Source organism: Rousettus aegyptiacus, unplaced genomic scaffold (assembly GCF_014176215.1).
Source record: "Rousettus aegyptiacus isolate mRouAeg1 unplaced genomic scaffold, mRouAeg1.p scaffold_m13_p_12, whole genome shotgun sequence".
In the NCBI taxonomy this organism is placed as follows: domain Eukaryota; kingdom Metazoa; phylum Chordata; class Mammalia; order Chiroptera; family Pteropodidae; genus Rousettus; species Rousettus aegyptiacus.
The window spans coordinates 76,329,081-76,353,234 of NW_023416287.1; the positions used below are offsets into that span (position 1 = coordinate 76,329,081).

General features: G+C 49.7%; 1 protein-coding gene and 1 long non-coding RNA gene across 12 annotated transcripts in view; one reads left to right on the forward strand and one right to left on the reverse strand.

Annotated features, from left to right (window-relative positions):
- CTIF (cap binding complex dependent translation initiation factor) overlaps positions 1–24,154 on the forward strand; it is a 249,103-nt gene that overhangs the window by 211,906 nt on the left and 13,043 nt on the right. The window lies entirely within an intron of this gene.
- Positions 13,440–21,567, reverse strand: LOC107512668. 2 transcript variants are annotated; one of them, XR_001597364.2, is made up of 3 exons: positions 21,476–21,567; positions 15,769–15,911; positions 13,440–13,803 (listed from the first exon to the last, which is right to left on the reverse strand). It is a non-coding gene; the product is annotated as an uncharacterized LOC107512668 (long non-coding RNA). The 2 variants fall into 2 exon arrangements; XR_004953724.1 differs by lacking the exon at positions 21,476–21,567 and adding an exon at positions 17,453–21,203.

The window sequence follows — 24,154 nt, forward strand, 5'->3', positions numbered from 1 at the left end:
CTTATACCCAAGCCGGACTCAAAGTAGGTTGAGCAAGCTCTAAGAAGTTTTTACAAGCCAAAGGCACTGCTGCTGCCTCCCTCCATGCTGGGAAAGTTTAAGCTTTTTCCCTGTGGCCGTGCAGGTGGCTGGCCCTAAATCTACAGAACCTACCCTGCCCTGGGGTCCTCGCAACTTAGAACCACCCCCAGGCTCACGGTCCCAGCTGCTTATTGGATGCATCGACATCAGGCCCCACAGACATCCTGTTCAGTCCAGGTCCTCGAGTGGGCAGCAGCCCTGGAACCTACCCGACTGCCTTTTCTCAGTCCTGAGCCACCTACTTCATCCTCTCCTCCTGCACATCCCCACTGTGGCTTCCCCTGCTCCTCTTGCCACGATACCCCGGCATCATACACAAACCTACAGGCCATCTTGGTGTGAAGAGTCTCATTTAGAACAAACCTGAGGAAGATACAAAGTTCTCACAGCTCGCCCTCAGGCTCAGGGCCCTCGGGCCCACAAAGGCCACCTTCACTGGACCTAGGGCTCCCTCAGCCCCCAGGCCCCTTTCAGATTGAGCATGTGCTTAGCTCCTAAGCCCCTTCAGACTAGAGGACGCCCAGCAACCTGAGAGCCACCATAACCTAGAATGAGCCCCCTAGGCATTTCCTTCTACACCTGACCTAGTTGAGTTAACCATTCTCTCGGTTATTCAAGTTTGAAACCTTGGACTCCATCCTTGGAGTCTCTCTCTTCTCTCTCTTCCTGGCCCTAACACCACCTCCCGGGCTCAGCTCGAGTCATCTCTCCTGGGATGCTCCTGTTCCCAGCCAAGCACTGGAGCGAGGCAGTGCATGTCATCCTTCAGCTCCATCCTTTAAACATCACCTTATAAGTAGTATTTAGTGACCATAACAGTGCAGTGGACAGTATTGTCCAAAGCACTTCATGCATTCTTTTGTCTCGTAACTCTGACAACACCCTGAAGATTATCATCCTCGTTTTCCAGAGAACAGAGAAGTCAGGTGGTTTGCTTAGGGCCGCACAGGCAGCAGGTGATGGAGGCAATGTTGGAATCCAGTTCTGAGCACCGGGGTCCCTGCTCCTAACTGCCCTGCTTCCCTGCCTTGCGAGCCGAGCAGCAGCTCCTCTCGTAGTTACGCTCAGTCCAGAGCCCAGCACCTGCTATGTGGCGGAAGCCAAATCAATCTTTGTGGAATTGATTCTGTTTTTGCTATAAATAACGTTTGCCAATCAGAGATCCTTCTTTGAGGGATGGAGAGGAGTGATTTTCAATGAGTCCTTTTATTGTTTGAGAGCTGATGGTTTCAGCCAAGATGCCTTCCAAAGTGATGAAAGAATGTCATTGATGACACAAAGCCGCCTGCGTCACCTTGCCCTCCTGCTTACACCTCGTGTTTGCCTCATGAGCTCTTTTTAATTTTTTGTTAATGTTTTTAAATTTTCATTGTGGCAAGAACACTTAATATGAGCTCTACTCTCTTGACAGATTTTTAAGTGTACAAAACAATATTGTTCTCTTGGTGCCCATTGTACAGATCTCTAGAACTTCCGAATCTCGCATAATTGAAATTTCGTACCCACTTCTCCCTCCGTGCTGGCAACCCAAACCCCTGGCAACCACCATTCTGTTCTTTGCTTCTGTGAGTTTGGCTGTGGTAGGTACTCACGAAAGTGGAAACATGCAGTATTTGTCCTTCTGTGACTGGCTTATTTCACTTCGCCTAATGTGTTCCAGATTCATCCATGTTGTCACAAGTTGCATAATGTCCTTCTTCCAAAAGGTCAACTAGTATTCCACGTTACGTATATACCGCATTTTTAATGCATTCATTTGTCAATGGACATTTTGGTTGTTTCCACATCTTGGCTACTATGAATAATATACCACAGTGAACACGGGAGTGCTAATACTGCTTCGAGATCTTGATTTCAGTTCTTCTGGACAAATACACAGAAATGGGATTGCTGGATCATATGATAGTTCTATTTTTAATTGTTTGAGGAACCTCTCTACTGTTTTTCAGAGCAGCTGTACCATTTTGCATTCCTACTAACAATGTACAAGAGTTCTAACCGCTCCACATACTTGCCAACGCTTGTTGTCATATATATATATATATGCTATTGTAATGAGTGTGAGGTGGTATCTCATGGCTTCGAGCTGCATTTCCCCAATGATTGGTGACATTGAGCATCTTTTCATATACCTATTGGCCATTTGTATGTCTTTGGATTCTCAAGTCCTTAGCTCATTTTGTAAACCTGATTATTAGTGTTTTTGCTTGGTCGCTTTCTCCTCTATTGCTTGTTTCTTTGCTGGGCAGAAGCTTTTTAGTTTGATGTAGTCCTGCTTCTCTAGCTTTCCTTTTGTGCTTTTGGTGTCATATCCATAACGTCACTGCAAAGACCAACGTCACACAGCTCTTCCCCCATGTTTTTTTTCTTCTATGTTTTCTTTGAGAAGTTACAGTTTCAGTTCTTATGTTTATGTTTTTAATCCATTTTGAGTTGATGTTCGTTTATGGTGTAAGATGAGTCCAGTTTTATTCTTTTGCATGTCCAGTCTTCCCAACACCAGTTATTGAAGAAATTATCCTCTCCCCATTGCTTTCTTGGCACCTTTGTCAAAGATCAGTCGGCATATATGCATGGATTTATTTGTGGGCTCTCGATTCTGTCCCTTGGTCTATATATCTGTTTTAATTACTATAGCTTTATATTTTGAAATCAGGAAGTATGATGCCTCATGATTTGTTCTTTTTAAATTGTTTCAAGGTCATTGTGGCTATTTAGAGTCTTTTGTTGTTTCACGCGAATTGTAGAATTGTTTTTTCTATTTCTGTAAAAAATGCCATTGGAATTTTGATCGGGATCGCATTGGGTCTGTAAGTCACTTTGGCTAGTGTGAACATTTTAACAATATTAAGTCTTTCAATGTGAGATCAAGAATAAGACAAGGGTATCCATTCTCACCACTCCTGCTCAACATATTACTGGAAGTACTAGCCAGAGCAGTTACGCAAGAAAAAATAAAATGCATTCAAATCGGAAAGAAAGAAGTAAAATTGTCTCTGTTTGCAGATGACATGATCATGTATATTAAAAACTATAAAGACTCCACCAAAAAACTGTTAGAACTAATAAATGAATTCAATAGTTTCAGGATACAAAATCAATTGCATTTCTATACACTAACAATGAACTATCTGAAAAAGAAATTAGGAAAATGATCCCATTTACAATGGTATCAGAAAGAATAAAATACTTAGGAATAAACTAAGAAAGCGAAAGATTTGTACACTGAAAACTGTAGACTATTGATGAAAGAAATAAAAGAAGACACAAACAAATGGTTAGACATCCCTCAAGCAGTTTTTTAATAGACTTCTAAAGGCCGCTTCATCCTGCCAAACCGACTTCAAGGACCCCACGCGCAGGAGGGGCATAATTAATGTTTTTGGCCTTAGCTAAAGGTTTTGTCATCTCCGATCTTAGCTGGAGCCGACCTGCCAGGCTTTCGGTTTCGTTCACCCAGCACCATCCTCTACCCCAACCCTTTCCTGATCTTATAGTGACCTCAGCCCCCTCCACTCCTCTGTCACCTTTGGGACCCAGTGGTGATTTTGATTTTGCTAGACTCTGGGTTACCATTGACTGCTTCTCTCTAGGCTCCTTACTTTAAGAGCTTTGTTGAAAATTCCTTTGGTAGGGGATGCTGGAGTGCTTTTAACCCCTTCCACCTGTTTCCTTGGAACTAACTTTGCCATGCAGTGTGGACCTATTTCTATCCACTTCGCCTTATTCTTTCCCTCTAGATTCCAATACCCCCCAGTCCATCTCTACCCGTGACTCCCATCTTCCTGCCTTCCTCCAAGTCTGGTAGTCATTGCCAGAGGTCAGGAGTAGAGGAAAAGAGGAAGGGGGACTGTCTCTGCCAGCCATCTCTCACCCCCGTGCATCCCCTCGGGCCGCACCAACCTCTCCCTCTGGTCAGCTCCCTTGCTCTCCTCCCCTCCAGGCCCAAGAAACGCCATTCACCCCTCCCTGCCCTTTCCAGAGGAAGCAGGGATGGGGCGGGTACCTCTGAGGGGTGTCTCCAAGGGGCATGTCCCCTCCCTACACCCCCCCCCCTTCAGGGATGCAACTGGCTGGGCTTCTAGAGGAGGCTGGCAGGCACAGACTGGGGAGAATACAGAGGGCAGCAAGTCAGTCTCCTCAGGAAATGAAATCGCTCCGCGCAACAATGAAAGAGCCACTTTTCCAACTTTTTGCGTGAGCGTGCATTCAACTGCTCGCATTGTTTTGGCTCCAGGGGAAATCTGACCTCTGAAAAGGCTGAGATGAAGTGGGTGTGGGTAGAGATCCTCTGCTATTTCACAGGGCTCAGAGAGTTCTTCGGAAGTACCTTTCCAGTGGGACCATTCCCCCTTCCCCAGAGCAGGAGATAGGGCTTCATTCAGCAGCCCAGCAGGGAGCAGGGTAGGCCCACTGTGGCCAGAAGAGGCCAAGGTCACCTGGGGTAGCTGTGGACCCTCACGGAGAGGGGAGAGTTGAAATCATCCTCCATGCAGCCCAGACTCTCAACCCTGCACTTTGAGAAGCTTTTACAGAATTACAAATTCTCAGACCTCTCCTTCAATCAATTAAACTAAACTTTGTAGGGATGGAGTTTGGGCCAGGGTGCAGGGTGGGCAATCAAGCTCTCACGTGACTCCGGTGTGCAGCCATGGTGGAGAGACAGGAGTAGCTGCCCCTCAGGTGCATGTAGTGAGTGGCGGTTTGCAAGCGAATGGCTGGAGAAGGGCGCAGCTGGAAGAGTCAGAGAGACCTCAATTTGAATCCCAGCTGTGCCACTTTCTAGCTGTGGGGCTTTAATCTCGTTCTTTAATCTTTCCGAATGTCAGTTTTCTATCCGTGGCATGGAAATAGTAAAAATAACACTTACTCTGCAGGTTTGTTTCAAGGCTTAAAATAAATGAGATGGTCATGAAAAGGCAGTGGTACATGACAGCCCCTCCTCGAGCCGACCTGTCGAATGTTGCTGTTTGAAGCAAACCATATTCCAGGCATGTCTCACAAGAAGTACTAAATCACAGGCCGCCCCAGAAAGTCAGGTCTATTCTCCTAACTAGGCACCAAGGCCCTCCACAATCAAATACAACCCCCCTTTCCTGGAGAACCTCTCATGAGTCCTGTACGGCGATAGCCCCCCTGTTCCTGTTGTATTTCCACAGAAGGCCTCTTGCATTCCTCCTTTCTAGAGCAGGATCTTCCTCCTCGTCTTGCCCGCCCTCCAGTCCAGCTCACTCCCACTGCATTCCCACCCTGCCCAGATTCACTCCTCCCGTAACGTCCTGTAGAACTAGCCTCCACACGGGGCTGCTAACACCTGCTTTCTGGACATGCCCTTTACCAGGTGGTTGTATTCATGCCTTGTAACCTCTTCTTCGTTGCTTTTAAATCATTTCAATCTTTCATTGGTACCTAGGGTTAGGCCGGGTCTCATCTATCACATAACCCCAACGGCATTTTTTGCTCGGGACTCCGCATTCATTCAGAAAGCAGTTATTTGAGACAATGCTACTTTCTCATTGAATTGCAAAGTTCCCCAGCTACACTAGGAGGAGGCAGTATAAATGGTGATCCTCCCCCTAAAGGCTTACAATCCTCTTGGCTACTACATCCACAGAAATTAAGCAACCGTGAACATTTGTGATGGATTGTACAAATACAATATAGAGGTAGGGGAAGTTTCGGGGTATGGGTAGCTTTTGGGGGACAAAGAGGAAGGGGAGCTCGAGCTTAAGGAGTAGCAGGTTTTGCACATACATTGGCAGGGAGAAAGGCCAGCTTTTCTCAAACAAGAAAAGTTTGAGAGGAGGCTTGGGGACCAAAATGAGCCTGAGGGCCTGTCTGTGTCTGTGTGATAGAGAGCCTAATGGGTGAGTTGTGGGCGGGGCTGACTCCCAACAGAGGCATTCTGGTAGACGCAAGATGATACCGAAAACCTCTGGAAATTTCTGAGCCAGAGAGCAACACCTAGAAAGCATAAAGGAGAGTTTGTTTATTCATTCAACAAACACCGAGAAAAACGTTGCCACTTTATTGAACTAAAAAGTCTCCTAGACACATTTCCTGTTAGAGATGTGCTGAGATTACAAAGTCAAATAAATCCAGCGTTCTCACTAGCCAGAGGGACCCACCCCCCTCCCCCACCAGGTAACTCAGGGCCCTGTGGAAAATGCAGTGCTCAAACGGGGTGAGAATGGGAATCAGGAATGTGGGAGTCCAGATGGCAGATGAGACAAGATCTGCCTGGCAAAGGCGTCTTAGCAGAGAGCAACCCTCGATTCTTTGTCGTCTTTAAATTCATTGTCACTATAACAGTCAATCAAAAAGACTAAGTGGGAAGCGAATGGGCTGGGACAAAGCTTGAAGATTCAGGAGAGCCCTCCTCCGTGGACAGTTTATTCCAGCCCCAATCATGCGCAGACCGGGCCTGGAATGTTCCTCGGAGAATGCAGCCTTCGCAGGGCAGGTACACAGCCCCTGGGCACTGATGGAGCCGCAGAGTTCCTCCAGGTCCAGCAGCTGCTGCTATGAATACCCCAGCTTAGGCAACCATTCCTGTGAGCTCCGCAGAAATAACTCCCCACAGTTTTGTCCCCTCTATAGAGTTGTCGTCCCCCTCTGCCACTTGGCAGCCAAGGCGCTCTGTGGTGTAATGCCCCTGACCTGCTCAGATACCCTCCCCCAACAAACACACACACACACACACACACACACACACACACAGGGACGCGGGCCCCATCTGAGGCTGTAAGTTCTCGACTTCCTCAGATAAAACTTGGGTCTCCCCCGCCCCCCACCCTTTAACTGTTCCACTTCCTTAGCCAGACTGCAAACTGAAATGTGAAATTTGAAGCCAGTGTTCCCCTTAGCAACCGTGGTAACACAGGATCTGATAGAGAGCCTGGAGTTATAAAAATACCAGCTTCCACCAGACCCTGGCTTCCACAGGGAAACCAGTCTCCACGCCAGAACTGTTTCAAACAGTCTTAAAACTCAAGAGATTTCCAAACCCATCTCAGCATGGCTTCAGGAGGGGGACGGCTTCAGCTCCCTGTGGAAGGTGGTGGTGGTGCAAGCTTTGGGTATTTTCTCTAATATTTAGCGATTCAGAGAGGATGTGGTTCTCTGAGAACTAGGTCGCTGTATAAAGGATATATGGGCGGGAGCAGTTTTCCTTAAACATCAATATTCAGCATTTTTTAAAAGTTGGGTTGGATTGCCACCATTCCTTCCAGATCCCTGCCAGGGAGACCTCAGCGCCGTCAGTCCTCCTAGTTACATAGAGGGGGAACGACTTGATCTCTCTCCCCTACATTGAAAACTGTTAATTAACATAACCATTAGCAGGAATTTTCCCTTTAAGGCCTCAGGCGGGAAGGTAAGACGTTGAGTTGTCTAAACTTTTTTGCTCAGGACTGAAAAGACAAGCCCCGCATCCTTTCTCACAGCCGTGGGTGCCGCCACAGACACCCCTTCCGCACCGCCCTGGGCGGAGCTCGCACTCTGTCTTGATCTCGGGGCGGCCTGCAGGGAGCGCCGGGCCTTGCGCGGTGGAGGTGGGGGCTCTTCCCAGAGGCGGGCGGGGCGGGGCGAGGGGTGAAGTGGGGGGGGCCTCCTCCTCCTGGGACTCCAGACCCACCTCCGCCCCGCCGCGCTGGGCAGACCGGCTCTCCTCCCCTCCCCCGCCTGCCCTGTGCTCGCCTCCTCCTTCCTCTTATCTCCTGGGGCTATGCCTTGTAATTTTGAAAAATATTCTAACTCAGTAATTAATGTCTGAACTTCAAGAGGCCCTGCTTTCTGCAGAGCTGCACTGAAGGCGAGCGGGGAGGGAGGAGCCGAAGGCCTTGGCACTGAGGGGCCGGTTCCTGTATTTTCTAAGCTGGCTAAGGGACGCTGGAGGATCAACTGTTTCTTGTAAGATACACACGCATATACATTTACACATCTGCTAGATTTTTAAATCCTTTGGGTTTAAGAAAATTAGGGTGCCCGCACCCCACCCCGCCCTACCCCCCAGTCGCAGGTTTCTCAGGGTGATATCACAGACTGCCCAGCCAGCATAGGAGCACGGGGCGGGGGGCGGGGCCGGGCTGTAATAGGTCCCCGTGGGGGGTTGGCAGGAAGGAAGAGTGAATGACCTGTATATTTAGAAGACACAGGCACTGTAGGGGCGAAAGATGGCCATCAGGAACTTAAGATGACCCAGAAGTGCAAAAAAAGTTGTTTACCTGTTTCCCGCTCATAGGGAGGATGTAAGTGGGCCCACTGAATCCTGGCCTGGCCTGGCCTCCTCAGTGCCCCCCACCAGTTGCCTCTGCATGGTGTTTGCCCATCCCCAGCCCTGCCTGGCCCTGCCCAGCCTTCATGCCCCAGCTCAAGGTTCCCTCCACCCAGCAATTCAGGTGCTAAGCGCCGGCCGGCTGCTGAGACCTACCCTCACCTGTCTACTGGGGCAGAGAAGGGAAAAACCGAAGCACCCTATGCTGGGAGCTGGTGCATAAATCACACACCACTCTCTCCAGGACCCGCACGGATCTTTCTGTTTTAACCTGCTCGGGCTCTCAGGACCAACTGTCTAAATTCAGCAGGTGATGATACCTAACTCACCGTTGTGCCTTTTTACGCAGCACTTATGGGTCTGGACCTTACACAGTTAGGGTCCACCTTTTCTTTTCTTTCCACCTCTAGACCTAGCTAGAGCCCAGTTCCTTATTGATAAGCTTCCGTTATCACAGCCACCAGCAGTGATTGATCAGGAAGTGACAAGTGAACTGGACCAGGATCCATGAGAAGAAACCACCCAGATCTGCCTTCTTGTATCCTGAATAGTAGTGGGGGGGGGGGGGAGCGGGCAAGGAAGGAAGACAGACTTCAGAGCCAGACAAACTCAAGCAACTTACCCTCTCTGGCCCTCAGTTCCTTGCCGGGATGAGGATTAAATGTAATTTAGTAGATTTTCTAATTACAAGTTGACTTCCTCCCTTCCCTGTAACAGGACACACAAAACAAAGACATGGATAACAAAAGACATGGAATAAGGGGATCAGTCAGCAGCATTTTTTTTTTTTTATCGTATAAAATGAAGTGCTTCTTAATGAGAAAAAAATGTGAAGGGACACAGTGCAGTCGGTCTCTGGGTCTTCTGCCCTTGACATTTATTCTGGGAGAATGCCTTCTTCCAGAGTCCTTCAGTTCCCCAGGGGGACCCTCTCTGACCATAACCCCACAGTATCTGGCTTTACCTTAGAGGTAGCTTTGTTAACTTGCTTGTTTTCCATCTCTCCAAGTGAGGTGGAAACTCTCTAAAGGCAGGAATGTGTCCATTCTGCTCATAGCTATATCTCTAGTGCCTAGAACAGTGTCTGACCTGTCGTAGTGCTCGATAAACACTTGCTGACTAACTTAATGAAGCAGAATGTCTAGACTGAGCAGAGTAGGAGATAACAGTCGCCCTTCTGGAGTTAATTAGAGAAGAGTTCTAGGAGATAGATTCAGAATCCTTAAAGAGGCGAGGTAAGCGAGCAGGGTGGGGCCGGCTGGTAGTGGTCCCAGTTGCCTCTGCATGATATTTGCCCATCATTCTGAGATGAGCTCAGAATGAAAGAAGGAAGAAAGACACTTCCTCCAAATCAAACTCAAAGGAAGCAATTTGTGCTCACAGTAAATGCGAACCAGTGTAAAACTGTTGTCAGCCAATGAAGCTGCCTGTGCTCTGTCCCCACGTTTCGCTCTAGTTAAGTGATCTTTTCTCAACTTCAGTCTGCCAGACTTCTTATGGTATTTAATTAGTCTGTCTAAAGTCAGAATCCCATGAGCCACAGTCGGACTCAGGGTGGGCTTCTCGCACGGCTTCATGGTTAGACAACTGTGGGGAAGTGGTTATCGAGGGGCCACTGAGTGAGCACCTGCTGTATGTCACATGGGCCTTCAGCCTTTGGCTGGGCCTGGAGACGCAGGCAGGTGGAGCACCAGGGTCTTCCCCTGCCTCTCCCATGAGGGGGAGGGAGGAAGGAAGATGCTCAGGACGCCTGAGGGTTGGGAAGAAGGTGAGCACATGACACAGAAGGCGGGGAAATGGAGCAGGTGGGAGGAGGCACCCCCAGTCACAGACTTGGAGGACAATGGCAGCCTCACAGCCCTTAACCATCTCCGCGCAGTGCCGGCTGTGGAGCCGCATGTCCAGTACGATAAAATGCAGCCACTATGTCATTGACATTTTCTAGTAACTGCATTTAAAAAAAAAAAAAAAAAACAGGTGACATTAATTCTAATAAATATCCAAAGAATTATTGTTTTAACATAATCAATATTAAAATGATCTATGCGATATTTTTTCATACCCTTTTTTTTTTTTTTGGACTCAGTCTTTGAAATCCAGCGTGTATTTTACACTTAAAGCTGCCCTCCATTCGGACTAGGCACATTTCAAGAGCTCAAGACCACATGTGGCTGGTGGCTACTGTACCAGACAACATAGATCTGGAGGCCAGCTTCTGGAATCCTCAGGCTTTGGGAACAGTTCTGGATCCCAAAAGTACCTGCATCCTCAAAGTCCCCAAAGGACTTTTTATAGCTTCTCTCTTTGAGCACCAAGAAGCAGAGGAAAGCACCAGGAGCCGAAGCGCTGCCCACGACGGCCCGTGTGCTGGCGTCGGCTGGCTGGCTGCAGCTCCCTGGTAGGGTCTGTGAAGGGCAATCCTTTTGACCCCAGCATGGAGAAATGTGGGAGGAGCGAAGGAGGGGGCAGAGAAGGTAAGAGAAGAAAAATATAGAAAGATGAGGGGAAAGGCAGTGGGTGGCAGGGATGGCAGACTGCGTGACAGAGCTCAGAACAGGATCCGCAGACTGAGTGGGGGGGGGGGGGGCGCCCGGACAGCGCCAGCTCCTCCTCGCTGCGGCTGAACAGAAATGGCGCAGTACGTGGAAGGCACAATTAGCTCATTCTTTCATTGCCCTTTTGAATCCACTGCTGTTGTCAGGACTGCCATTTTTGTAATTGAGACCTTGTCCCTTACTCAGAGGTATTGAAACATAGGAGTATTTGCTGAATCTGGTTTCCCAGGGTTAAAAGCCAGGCTTAGGAAATGCAAACACACTTGTGGAAATGCAAACACACATTCGCTAACTAATTGTCCTTTAATTAAGGCCAAAGCCCTGCTTAAAACAATTAGCTCTGGGAATTGAACAGTAGGTACAACTCCACTTTTTCCTAATTGTTCTTCCCCTGATAGCCAGGTTGTGGCCAGTCTGGGGGGAAGGGGGGCCAGCAGGGAATGAATGAGTCTGTTGCTTTGGGTCTGGACTGAACTGAGCTTCGTTTGGTTTGGAAATGTTAGTCAGAGGAGAGTTTGAGGTGTGGGGAAGAGCAAGGAGGATGTGGTTTGGGCAAGGGGAGTCAAGAGGCTGCCCCAGGCTTGGACCAGGGCCATGGGAAGTCTCCGAAGCTACTGCTGGCCACACTGAGGTGGCTTGCCTGGCTGGAGCTGAGGGCGTGGGCCAAGGATTAGCTGACTGGAAAGCAATTAGATGAGGTGGGGCTGGCTGGGAAAATACCTGGGATCCCAGGGCCAGAGTTGAGACTTGCTTGGGTAATGCCACAGGCAGGAGGCCTCGTGGGCTCCAGGGAGTGGAGGCACCCACTGGTGAGGGGGGCTGCCCCTGGCCCACTGGGCTGCCTTTTTTGTCTCTCGAAGATGAGGAGAAGTGGACTCTAGAGTGTGGGGAGTCAGGGGGCATGCGGCCCTCTGGGAAAGAGGCTGTAATCCTGCTTCCCATTTCCTCTCTCCAGTTGTCTCCTTCACCTCAGTTTGCCTGTCCCCTCCCTTCACCCCTCCTCAGACTCCCAAGACTTTCCTAAGACCTGCCCGTGCCACCAGATAACCTCCCCCTTTCCTGGGAAGGTGGCATGTGTATGTGGGGTGTTACCCTTCCAGAGACTTTCACATTCTGAAAGGAGAGGTTAGATGAGAAAAATGTGTTCCCCAGAAGAAAAGGGATGCTGGGGTGGAAGAGATGACTGACCCGTGCGATGGACCCTCTCCCCAGAAACTACTCGTGTGCATTAAAACTTAGAGTCCCTGGAGACTGTGCTCTGGGGAGCTTCCCAGTTAAGAGCCCCTACTCTAGAAGTAGAATTGGGGGCTTTCATCCAGGGAAATGGTCGTGGGGGCGGGGGGGCTTCCAGACTACCCTCAGAGAGATTAGGGAAAGGCTTTCATGGCTGACCCAGCCAGACCAGGACCCCCACAGATCCCAGAAGCCCCTAACAAGTCCCTTTTGCCCCCAGAAGGAATCATAATGCGCCTCTCCCCTGCCCTCCCCTCCACTTCTCTCCCCTTCACACTCTTCATCGGATATCAGCGAATTTCTGGATAGGACCAGATTGTAAATATTTTCGCTTTGCAGGCCAAGAGGCAAAATCAAGTGTAACCACATCCCTGTGATTCGTACTGCACCGAGCCACAGTGCGAAGCGATGAGAACAGTTTCTGTAGAAGCTGCTCAACTCTGCCTTCGTAATGGGAGAGTGTAGATGATATGCAAATGAGCAAGAGGGACTGTGTTCCAACAAAACCTTATTTATGGACACTAAAATTTGTCATTTTTATGTGTCACAGAATATTATTCTTCTTTCGATTTATTTTCCCCCTGCTATTTAAAAATGTAAAAGCTATTCTTGGCTTGTTGGCTTGTAAAAGGCAGGCCGCGGACCAGATTTGGCTAGTGAGCCGTATGTGCTTTACTGGCCCCTGTTCTAATTCTCAACTGGGAAAATCACCCTCCGGGCAATGTTGATGCACATTAAATTCAAAAACCACTGTCATAGAGGGGAACCCGCGATTTCCCGGGTGATGCCATACACCGAGTAGCACTAAGTCTCAGCTTCACCCCCATTTCACAGGTGGTAAAACTGAGGCCCAGAGGTGACGTAGCTCTATCCTATGAACCCAGGGAGAGGCTTCTTCATCCCAGGATACAGAGCAGTGTGGCTTTCTATCTCCAGCCGCCTTCAGAGAACTACCCTGCCAGCTCACACCGCCCAAGGCCCTAGCTGAGACACAGGAAATGTGCATGTGGAGTCCCAAAGTGGCAGGGCTCCAGTGAGTCATTTCCCAGGAGTGGAGACGTGTGCACTGAGGGAGGCATCCCAGGCTGTCAGCCAGCCCCGCCGGACCACCCTGCCCTGCCCCTTGGAGAAGCTACCCTCCGGCTGCGGGGATCTGCAGAGCAGTCCAAAAGGAAAGCTAATGAGAAGAAAAAGGGAAGAATGAGGGCTTGGCTGTCAGACTTCCGTGATTTCTAATCTCATTGGTACTAGCTGAAATGCGAGGCAAGTTACTTAACCTCTTCGAGCCTCAGTTTTTCCATGAGTAAAGAAGAGAAACCGCCCCAACCTCTGCAGGGTTGCCGTAAAGATTAGTGATCACATCTAGTCAAGTGTCCAGAACATAATATAGAACTTTTATATCTTTATTGGCCACCCTGGCATTCTGCCTTGACCACAGAGCTACCCAGCCCCAGCCTGGACAGCCACAGACAAAACCTCCATGATCCTCCTGGTGACACATGGGACTGTAGCTGTGTTGACGTCCTTATGGAGGCAGCCGCTCCCGTGCTCTTGTGACATTCCCATTGGTGATTTAGTTCGGAGTGTGTAAGGCCATGTCACTTGGGTGTCCTCCAAGGTCTGGGAACCCCCTGGAGTTGTACACCAACGTCTGTGAATCTGTGGAGATGTGCATTTTTCTGAGCGAGATGCCAGAGTTTTCATAAAACCCTCAAAGGGTTTCACGTTCCAAAAAAGTTAAAGGACATACGTCTATAAACACAATGCAGAAGGAAGCACCAAACTTTTAGGACAGATTTCTAGATTTGGAAATCAGCTCCCCGAGCTGATATATTTGGCACATTGCGCATCATCTAATTCAGATCTGACTTTCCATTTCCTCAGCCCTAAAAACTATAATTAGCATACCTGTCCCACCAATCCAGAACTGGATGACATCCTGTGAAGGAAAACCTGGAGCAGGGCAGCCAAGAATGGGGCTAGGGGCAGGGAGCCTGGCAGGGACTTTGCTTTTGATTTAAATATGGGGGGAGGGGCAAAACAGGTGACACTAAGCTATAGTGATGAGTAGGATCTTGGTGACCCCAGGGGAGGGTCAGTGTAAAGGGGCACAAGAGGACCGGGGGGCGCAGCCCGGGTTCTAGCTCTTGGTCAGGGCATAGCAGCACTAGCGTATTTCCTTTGTGAAAATTCGTCTAACTGTATACTGAGGGTTTGTGCACATTTTTGCATGTGCGATAATCCAACAAAAAGTTTTCTCAAAAAATGTTCAACCGAGAAAAGTAGAAGTACAAGGTAAAATCATCCCGTTTGGGATCTTTCTATATAATTTTGCAGTGAAATTAGCACACAGCTTGAAGAAAGAGTAATTTATATATAAACACAAATAATAGAGTAAGATTTTAAAATAATCCGAAGGCCAGATTTAAGTATCTTTCTTCTTAACCCAAACTGCTATCTAAGTCTGCTTACATAACATTGGCTTTCTTTAATTATCTCCTGGGGCCCACAGGCTGTCTCGAGCCTCTTCACAGCCATGATAGACCTGCCTTGGTCTGGCCTATTTTGGGTAGCCTGTCCCCCAGGGCGGTCACTCTGCTCCACACACTGCTGACTGTAGGAGGCCGCATGCCCCGTGTCTCTCTCCCTCTAGGCTTCCCTCAGATGGGCTTCTCATCTCTCTCCTGTAACACCTGCTTCTCTCCCTTGAGTGGCTTCTACTCATCGGCCCACCAAACCCATCTGAAGGGGGAAAATATTCTCTTGACCCCACATTTCCCTCTAGGAGCCACCCCATTTCTCTCTTTCCTTTAGAGCCAGTGTTTTTTGTTTTTTGGTTTTTTTTTCATTTATTTTTTAATTAAGTTTATTGGGGGGTAACATTGGATAATATAAGTTTCAGGTGTACAACTTGATAACATGATGTCTGCATACTCTATTGTGTGCTCACCGGTCTAGTCTCCTTCCATCACCATATATTTGACCTCCTTTACCTTCTTCATCACCCCCCACCCCCACCCCTCTTACCCTCTGGTAACCCCAATACTGTTTTCTGTGTCTATGAATTTGTTTTTTTGTTTTATGTGTTCCTTTGGTGCTTTCTGTTTTATATCCCATATATGAGTATAATCATATGGTTCTTGTCCTCTTCCATCTGACTTATTTCATTTAGCATGATACTCTTACGATTCATCCATGTTGTTGCAAATGGTGATACTTCGTCCTTTTTTATGACTGAGTAGTATTTCATTGTATATATGTACCGCATCTTTATTCAATCATCCATAGAAGGACACTTAGGTTATTTCCATGTCTGGGCTATTGTGAACAATGTGGAGACAATGTTTGAGAAAGAATTGTCTCCCACATGCTGTCTCTCTGAGGGCACTGAGACACAGAGAGGTTAGCTGTGCAACGTGATAGTAGATGACTGAGTTGGAATTAGAACTCGGTTTCTCTTTACAGCCTCAGTTCCCACCACTGATCTGCTTGTGCAATGTCTGTCTTCCCTACTAGACTAGTGGATCTATGAGAACAGGATCTATGCCTCCTTGTTGAATGAATGAATGAATGAATGAATGAATGAAAATTGTTACCATTTCTGGAGGAGGGTACAGGACCTACCATGTTCCAAGCCTGTATGTCTCAGGGAGGCTGCATCCCAGGGGACAGAGAGGACCTTCTGAGTGACTGTGCTCTGGCCAGCATATACTTTCCTTCCAACTCAATCCACAGGTCTCCTGAGAAGGCCAGCTGGGCACAAAGTCCTGAGGAAAAACTAGTCTAGATAGACTAGAACTCAGTAGAACCAAATAGTTGCCTTAGGGCTGTGAATAGAGAGCCCCTGGCCATGAAGGTTAGGGGAGGAAGTCAAAGAAGGCTTCTCAGAGGAGGAAGGTCTTACAGTCGGTCTTGAGTGATCCAGTAAATGGATCCAGGGTGGAAGAAGGCAGGCCCAACAGAAACAATGAAGAACAAAAGCTGGAGGTAGATGAGGACAAGACATATTCATAGGCCTGAGAACAGATGGGTTTGGCTGGACCCAAGGTCTGTGTAGGGCCCCAGAGGGAAGTGGGCCAGCGAGCGCCTGAGTGCCAGGCTAAGCCCTTTCTCCCCTTGCATCCTGGTGACCCAAATGAAGGGGTACTACAGAGTATTGTCTCGCATGCTCACACATCCAAAAAAGATCACCTCTATAGAAAAAGAGTCGCCCCATTATGAAAATTTATATTCTGCTAAGGGTAAGGCTCTAAAGCCAAACAAACTTCCAGGTGCCAATTAAATACTCTTATCTCTTAGACTTGGCAGGGAGTACTTACCAAATCCTTCTGCCTCCCCAGGCAGCCCCAGGCCCTTTTCTCAGCCCAGGCCTGTCTGCCTCTCTATTGGATGGCTGCTGCTCCGAGTACAAATGCTCATTGTGCCTTCAGCACACCCCTATTATCCTGTTTAATTGTCCCAAGCCCAGCTGTCCCTGCCCAGTTGGTCCTTGGTTACTGCTTTCCTCCCAAACTCACCACAGAACCAGCCAAGCTCCCTCACCCAAGGGACAGACGTCCAGCCCAGCTCCTGCGGTGTGGCCTCACACTGCACCCCCCATCCCAAAGGCTGGCACTTCTGTGTGGTAACCGGGTTATGCAGGCATTTATTCTTCTTAAATACAGCATGCCAAGATTATCATGCTGAAGAGGACATGGTTTAAGCAAAAGCTTCTTTGGAGTTCCATGCTTGGTAGCAGAATAAGGGGCCAGGGCACCCCTTCTCCAGCTCCCGACAGCCCCTTGCTGGTGACTCATGCCCTCTCCCACTCACCCTGTAAAGTTTGAGAGTGGAGGGAAGGACGCCTGGTTAACTTGGCATATCATGAAGAACCTTCTAAGAAGCTTCTTCCCAGGCTCAAGGACAGGCAGCCTGGCACAGCCCTGCCGCTAACCATGTGCCCTGGGCCCTGAGCGGCAGCGGGTCTGTGGGCCCTGCCTGCAGGGAGGCCCCTCCTCGGAAGCTGGTGAGTCGCCCTCTGTGGCGCTGCCCTCCAGAAGGTTCCCTGTGTGACGGCAGGGAAACCTGCGGTCCGTCCACAGCCATCTCCCCACCACTTTTCTCCTTTCCGATTGAACGTCTGTGCCTGGCTTTGTGAAAGAAAATATCTTGCACCCCCAGGGGGCGTCTCGTCTTCCCCGAGCTGCTGCCCACCGTATTCTGATGTACTTCACCACAGGAGAAGGCAGGGAGGCAGTGGGGGGAGGGGGTGGCCTTGTCCAGGGACTTGGGTGGCTGGACAGCGGCCCGGCCACCCGGGAAAGCTTACCCAAAGGAGGAAAGGACTGTTTCGCAAGCGAGGCTGGGTGCTCTGAGCTGGCCTGTCGGCCCCTGGCATGCGGCTGGGCCTATTAGGAAATCACGGAGCCGCTCTGTCTGCTTTCCAGCAGGCGCCACTTCTCTCTTTCCACGGCTTTGCTCAATTCACAGCTCTGGCTCCAGGGCCAGGCTGGCGGGCGGGCGGGCCGGCCGGCAGCCTCTGCCACGGGCCCGGGGCCCGCCAAGCGCCTGCTCTTGCCTCAGCTAGTGTTGTCGCAGGGGCCCCTGAGCCGGCCTGCAGAATCGCACCGACAAGACCAGGCGGCTGCTGGTGGCCATCTCGGGTGGGGAGACGGGGTGACCCTCAGGGAAGGGTTCCAGACTGTTTCCTTCTGGGCTGAGCACCACCACCCTTATCTCCTTTCCTGCCAGGCAGGGACTCCTCACTAGTCACACTCAGACGAACGCCCCACCCAAGACGCACAACCCCCCACATACTCGAAGGCGGAGGGCCTGCCTCCAGCTCCATTCATTCCACCTGGTTATCAGTCAGGGGAGCCAGAAGCGTGCCTTGAGCTATATTACATATTTGGTCCAGAAGAGGACAGGTTGAGAAAAAGAGCGTCCAAAAAATGGAGCCACTTTGGGGGCCGTTCTGAAAGTTCTTTGACCTGTCACTCAATCGAGGTCTCAACTGAGATCTTTTTCGGAGGGAAAACAACTGTGGGGGAAGGGGGCGGAATCACTAGGTTCAGGGATGACTGGGGCCAAGATGAGAGCCATGATGGGACTGAGTGGAACAAGGAGTAAGAGACGTGAATGAAAATAACCACACATAGCACAGCCCCTCGCCCGAGCGCCTTGCAGGCCCGAGTACTATTATTCACATTCCACCGAATCTGTGAACGTGGGAATAATCTTTGGAGTATGGGACTATAGAAAACTGAGGCCCCGAGACATTGACTGGTGGCCCGGTTTCTGAGACGCGTTGCTTTGAGAACTGAAAGCAGAACCCGACCCTTACAACTCCTAATTCTGAACCGGGCTCAATGTTCTACCTCAGAAGAGCAGCCTCCCCCGGACGCGCAGGCTTGCTGTCGAACTGCACTTTCTGGAGGCAGGGGACTGGCCTCGTTGACCCCTCAAGGTCTCACTCAAGTCCAGCAGTGGCTAGTTCTACAGGCGAGTTGCTATGGGAACTATAACTTTGAATTTCCTGGCTCTGGGGCTGTGAAAATCACAACCTGAACCTTCCGTTGATGTGGGTTTCTAGATTAATTTCCTGTTTGATTGTTTACTTTAGAGAGCGGAAAATGCCTTTGCAGGCAGCTAGTTCCCTTCACCAAGAGGCTTATCACACCCTCCCCCCACAGCCAAGCAAGGTCAAGTCCAGGACTCAGGTGGGTGGAGGTGGGGAAGCCGGGGGATGGGGCCAGGGCCGGGGCCCCCTCTCCTGCCCTGCTCTCTCCCTGTGCTAGCCAGGTCCCCGCCCAGTGACCTGAGTTCAGAAACTGCCTGGTGAGGGGCATCTGCCCACTGTCTGAGCCCCATGTCTGGCCCCCAGCCAGCCTAAACCCCTCCCCTGTCCCAGCGAGCTGTTTTGTGCTGAGTCAGACACAAAACGCAGTCATTCCTTCAGAGGGGCATCCAGAGGGTACTGTGAGGGGGAGTGGATGGTCCCAGGTGCCACCGGATACCCGGTGCCTCCGGGCTGGGCACTGCTGGCTGAGCTCCCCGGGGGAAGCTTGGAAAATAACTGCTCTTCCGTCTGCCTCTCCTCTGACCGCACTCGGCAGGGCCCCGCGGCTCCGGCAGAGAGCAGTGGACAGTGTGCCCAGTACCATAACTCCATCCTGTTCCCAGCTCCGGTCCCCAGGGAGCAGTTAGGCCTGGCAGGCTCGGCCAAGGCCCGGCAGCAGGTGTCACAATCTCCTCCTGCCGTGATGAACGGTTTGCTGGGAGCAGCACTGCTTGGTCACCTTCAGAGTCCTTCTCCCACCCCACCTGCTAAAACCCTCTGACGCAGGCAGGAACACTAACCCGCCTTGTAACTGGGGACCCTGATGCACAGCGGGGTAGTGCAATAGGCTGGAGGTCTACTGACTGGCCAGATGGTAATGGGGGGGGAGGCTCCCGACCCCTCACTGCCCCTCCCCTTCTCTGGGTGACGATATGATGTGCCAAATCAAGGCACTTTCAAGAACAAAAAGGGATGCTGTTCCTGTTTACTTTGGGTTGATGGGTGAAAACCAGAGCCATTCCCAGCAAAGCAGGGTGTGTGATCACCCCATCCTTTCCTGTCCTCACCCCATTAGCACTATTTATGTGAGACTTCCTCGTGGGGCAGTGGCTGTGTCATTTGACTACGGAGGCGGATGGGACCTGGGTTCAAATCCTGGTTTTCCATTATTTGTGTTTTTGGGGAAGTCATTTCCCTCTCTGTGCCTCAGTTTCCGCAGCTATAAAATAAAGATATTATAGCGGTATTTAACCCAGAAAACTGGATGGAAGAATAAAATGGATCTTAAAATGTGCACACAGCTCAGAGCTTCACGTCTAGAGCAGATACTCAAAAAATGTAAGCCAGGTGCTGACTGAGGCCCCGGAAGGTGTTGGTCAGCCCTCAGGAGACCCCCTCTTGAAAGGTAAAACCTCAGAGCTGTCTCAGGCATGTTCTGTTTGCCTTTTAAGGGAGATCTGTGGACATCAGGGCAGCAAACACAGAATGAGCCACAGAGAGGACGGGCCGGCTTCTAGAAGGGAAGGGAAGGGCAGTAAAGAAGCAGCCGGGAGGTGTTGACAGTGATCACAGCCAGCATCTCTGGGGTTTCGAACCCCGACCCAGGGTCCTGGGAACTCATGGCCACAGGAACTCTATGAACAGAACTCACCTCCTGTCCTGGCCTCTGGCCAGGGCTTGGCCCCCAGGAGGAGCCACTGGAGCCGTGGCCCCGTCCTCTGGCTCCAGTATCTGCAGGATTCGGTGTCGTCTCTGAGCCTTAGACTACATTTCCACCCCCTGGGGCCAGCTGTGGGCTGAAGCATTCCCCCATGTGACATTTACTGTGGCCACTGTGTACAGGGCGGTTTGCAAGCTCGGCAGGAAGGAGGCTAATTATTGCCTCCAGGGCGCCTGGTCGCAGTTAGGGTGCTGGCCCGCCTGCCCGCCTTACTCAGGACGGCTGGCAGCCAGGCCACAGGGCACAAGCTTGGACTGAAGTCCAGGTCAGAACCATGAATTTCCTTGACATCTGACCATAGCCTCTGTACTAGGGCTCCTTATTAGGCTAGTAGAAAAGTGGCATTTGGGGCAAATTCCTGTCCCCTGGGATGTCTGAATTGCAGCTAGACACAGAATGATAATAATAAGTAATGAACGTAAAACAACACTAATTTCATAGTTGCGCTGACAGGCTAAGCAGCATGAGCATTTGCACGTGTACCTGCGTTCACAGCCATGCTAGCCCCTCCTGTCCACTCCAGAGGCATGATATTTCTTCTCTTATTTAAGGTTGATCTATGCACTTGACCCTGTCCTCTCATCTCTTTGGATTATCTCCCACCTCTCCTGCATTCTACCTACTCATCTCTTCCTCTGCCTTTCAACCTGCTCAAGTCTCTCCTACTTTTAACAACCATTCCCCTTGACCCTTTGCCAGTGTCTATCCCCTAGCATCTTGCCCTTCCATAGGCAAGTTCCAAAAGATGAGAGAGAGAGAGAGAGAGAGAGAGAGAGAGAGAGAGAGAGAGAGACAGAGACAGAGACAGAGAGAGAGAAAGAAAGAAAGAAAGAAAGAAAGAAAGAAAGAAAGAAAGAAAGAAAGAAAGAAAGAAAGAAAGAAAAGAGGAGAAAAGGAGAGACAGACAGAGAAGAAATAACAGAAACTCCCAAAAATGAAAGAAAGAAATTATGTACTCTTTTGGTCTCCACTTCCTGAGCCCCGCCCTCCCTCTCCAACCTCACATTACCCAGGCTTCCACCTGCCCCTCCCCCTGCACTGAAGTCATCATGACAAAGGTCACTCATGCTCACCTAATCACCAAATCCAGGGAGCACTGGCCATTGTTCATCTTACTTGACGTCTCTGAGAATTTGACACTGTTGACCTTGTACTTAGAACTTTTTTGGCTTCTGTGACATCACTTCTTCCTGTTCCTCTTAGCTCTCTGACTGTCCTCCTCCTCCTGGGGTTCCTCCCCCTTTATCACCTTTTAAATGTTTCTCTTTCCAAGTTTGGAGCCCTTACCCTCTTCTGTTATGTCTTCTATGCCTTCTCCTAGGATAGCTCACTCGCACTGTGACCTTGACTAACACTGGGCACTGCTGACCACAGACAGTCGGTCTCCCACGAAGTCATCTTCCCTGACGGTCCTAAGGACCAGAGACTCAACGTTTTCAACATTGAATTCATTCACGTTCCCCCAAACCAACTCCTCCTACCTTCGAGTATTGTCGGTGGCGCCAAGCCCCAAACCTGGGAGTTCTCCATCTCCGAGATTGTCCTTTTCTTCGCCCACACTTCTGCCTCCTACGCACATCTCCTCCCATTGTGCCTGCCTCCATTCACGCCATCATAATGTCTCACAGCAGCTTCTCGCTGGTCTCCCCGTCTCCAGTCTATTCTCCAAACTGTACAAGGAAGGTGCTTTCTAAAATGCACATTATCTTCCTGCTCTCCAGTTTAAAATCTTAGTGGCTCTCGAGCCCCTTAGGATGAAATCCAAATTCAGTAGCATGGCATCTAGAGCCCTTTAGAATGTAGCCCTTGCCTTCTTTGCCATTATGTTCTCCCCCCCCCCCCCCAGCACCATGTATTTTAGCATCTTGAAATACTTGTTATTCACCAGTGCACTCTGCTCGTTCACATTTTTAGCTTTTGTGCATCTGCCATATGCTGCTGCTTATGCCATATGCCTGGCGTGTTCTCCACCACCACCATTCCATCCCGTGTTCCAACTCCATACACCTCGCACAGTCGCTTGATTCCCTCCCACTAGGCTGCGAGTTGCAAGTCGTCTTATTCTTGTTTTCCCTGTATTTACACAGTATTTAGAACACAATAAATGTTGCATAAATGTTGTTAAAAGGATGGATGGATGGATGGATGGATGGATGGATGGATGGATGGATCGATGGATGGACAGACAAGTAAGTGAGTAGGAGATGGATGAAAAGTTGGACACATGATGTGTGGGTGGATAGAAAGATGGATGGATAAATGGATGCATTGGTGGAAGGATGGTTGTATAGGTGGGTAAAAAGGTGGGTTAATAACTTGGTAGGTGAGTAAGTGGGTGGACAGATAGGTAAATGATGGCCATTGCAGACACAGAATAGGTAAAATGAATTCAATTTTGTTAAGGTCCAAGTCGATTGTTGTCATCAGGCAACAAAAGTGAGAATTATAAGCTCCAACAAGCAAAATAAGAATTAGCTAATGTGGGAGAAATTAAAATAATTCACCAAGAAAAGATGCTGACCCTGGACTTCCATGCACCTGCTAATTCTTCTCAGACTTGCTGTCTGTCTGGCTTGTTCAAGCCACTTAACTACTGAGCCTCATTTTCTCTGTTTGTTAAGTAGAGATAATAATGCCTGTGGCCTTTCCCTCTCTCCATAGGAGTGTCACGAGGGTAAATGGGATGGTGCATATAAAGTATATCAAGATCTTCAGGGAAGATATATGTTTATAAAGATCTGCATTTAATAATAATAATCACACCTTGCATTTGAATCAAGCTTTGCACTTTTCAAAGCTCTTTCACAAACATTATCTCAATTGACTCAAAACAGTCCTAGGCCGGTATTATCCCAGTTCTCAAGTGAGGAAACTGAGGTGCAGAGAGATTAAGTGACATGCCCGAGTTTTCTCTTGGTGACTAGCAGGTCTTCTGGCTCCAAGCCTGCTGCATATTTTTTTATGACAGCCTTTTTCAGATAGATTATCTACTTCCCTGTCTCCTTGAAGAGACCCAGACATAATTGACCCTCTTCTCGATGACTCAAGATCGATATCATGAGCTTCGGTCCCTGTACCATCCTCTAGACTTAGCCATAGATGCTGATCCAAGTCCAGCCGAGGGTGGAGGGGCCTGGACTTGAACCCGAGATCACTCCTGAGACGGAGGTGGCCGTGTGCAGCTTCCCAGACCGCGGGCCGCGCATCGGGGCCATCTCCTCTGCCTCTGCCTCCTTCTTCTCCGCCTCCCCGTTCCTCCACTGTCAGCATTTGTGCCCATCACCAGTGCTTCCTCGGCCATTGCAGACCTCCACCTCCCACTCTCAGCTATTTCTTTTCTTTCTTCTTCCATACTTTCAGCATGTCCCGCCACCGCCCTGGCCCTTGCAGCCAGCCAATCAGAGCCCTGGATTGTTCCCCCAGCAAACCAGCCAATCATGTGTGCTCTACAATCTCACTTTTGCTCCCTTTTGGCTGCTCCCAATCCACCGTCTGCTACCCTCATGGAGGAGGCCTCCTGCAGGCAGGGTCTGAGCTGAGCTTTTACTGTGGCTGCATTAGGCTGCTCGGGTCGTTCTACAAGGTTAAAACCGTGCTTTCGGTCAGCTGCGGTAGTGAGGATGGGCTGGCCAGCCTGCCTCAAGTTGGCACTTGCGTCTCGCTTCTTCATAGACGAGAAGTAGTGATCTCCAGTGCTCCTCCTCCTCCCGTACCTACGGCAGCCCCACGGGCCCTTCTATCAGCACCCTCTT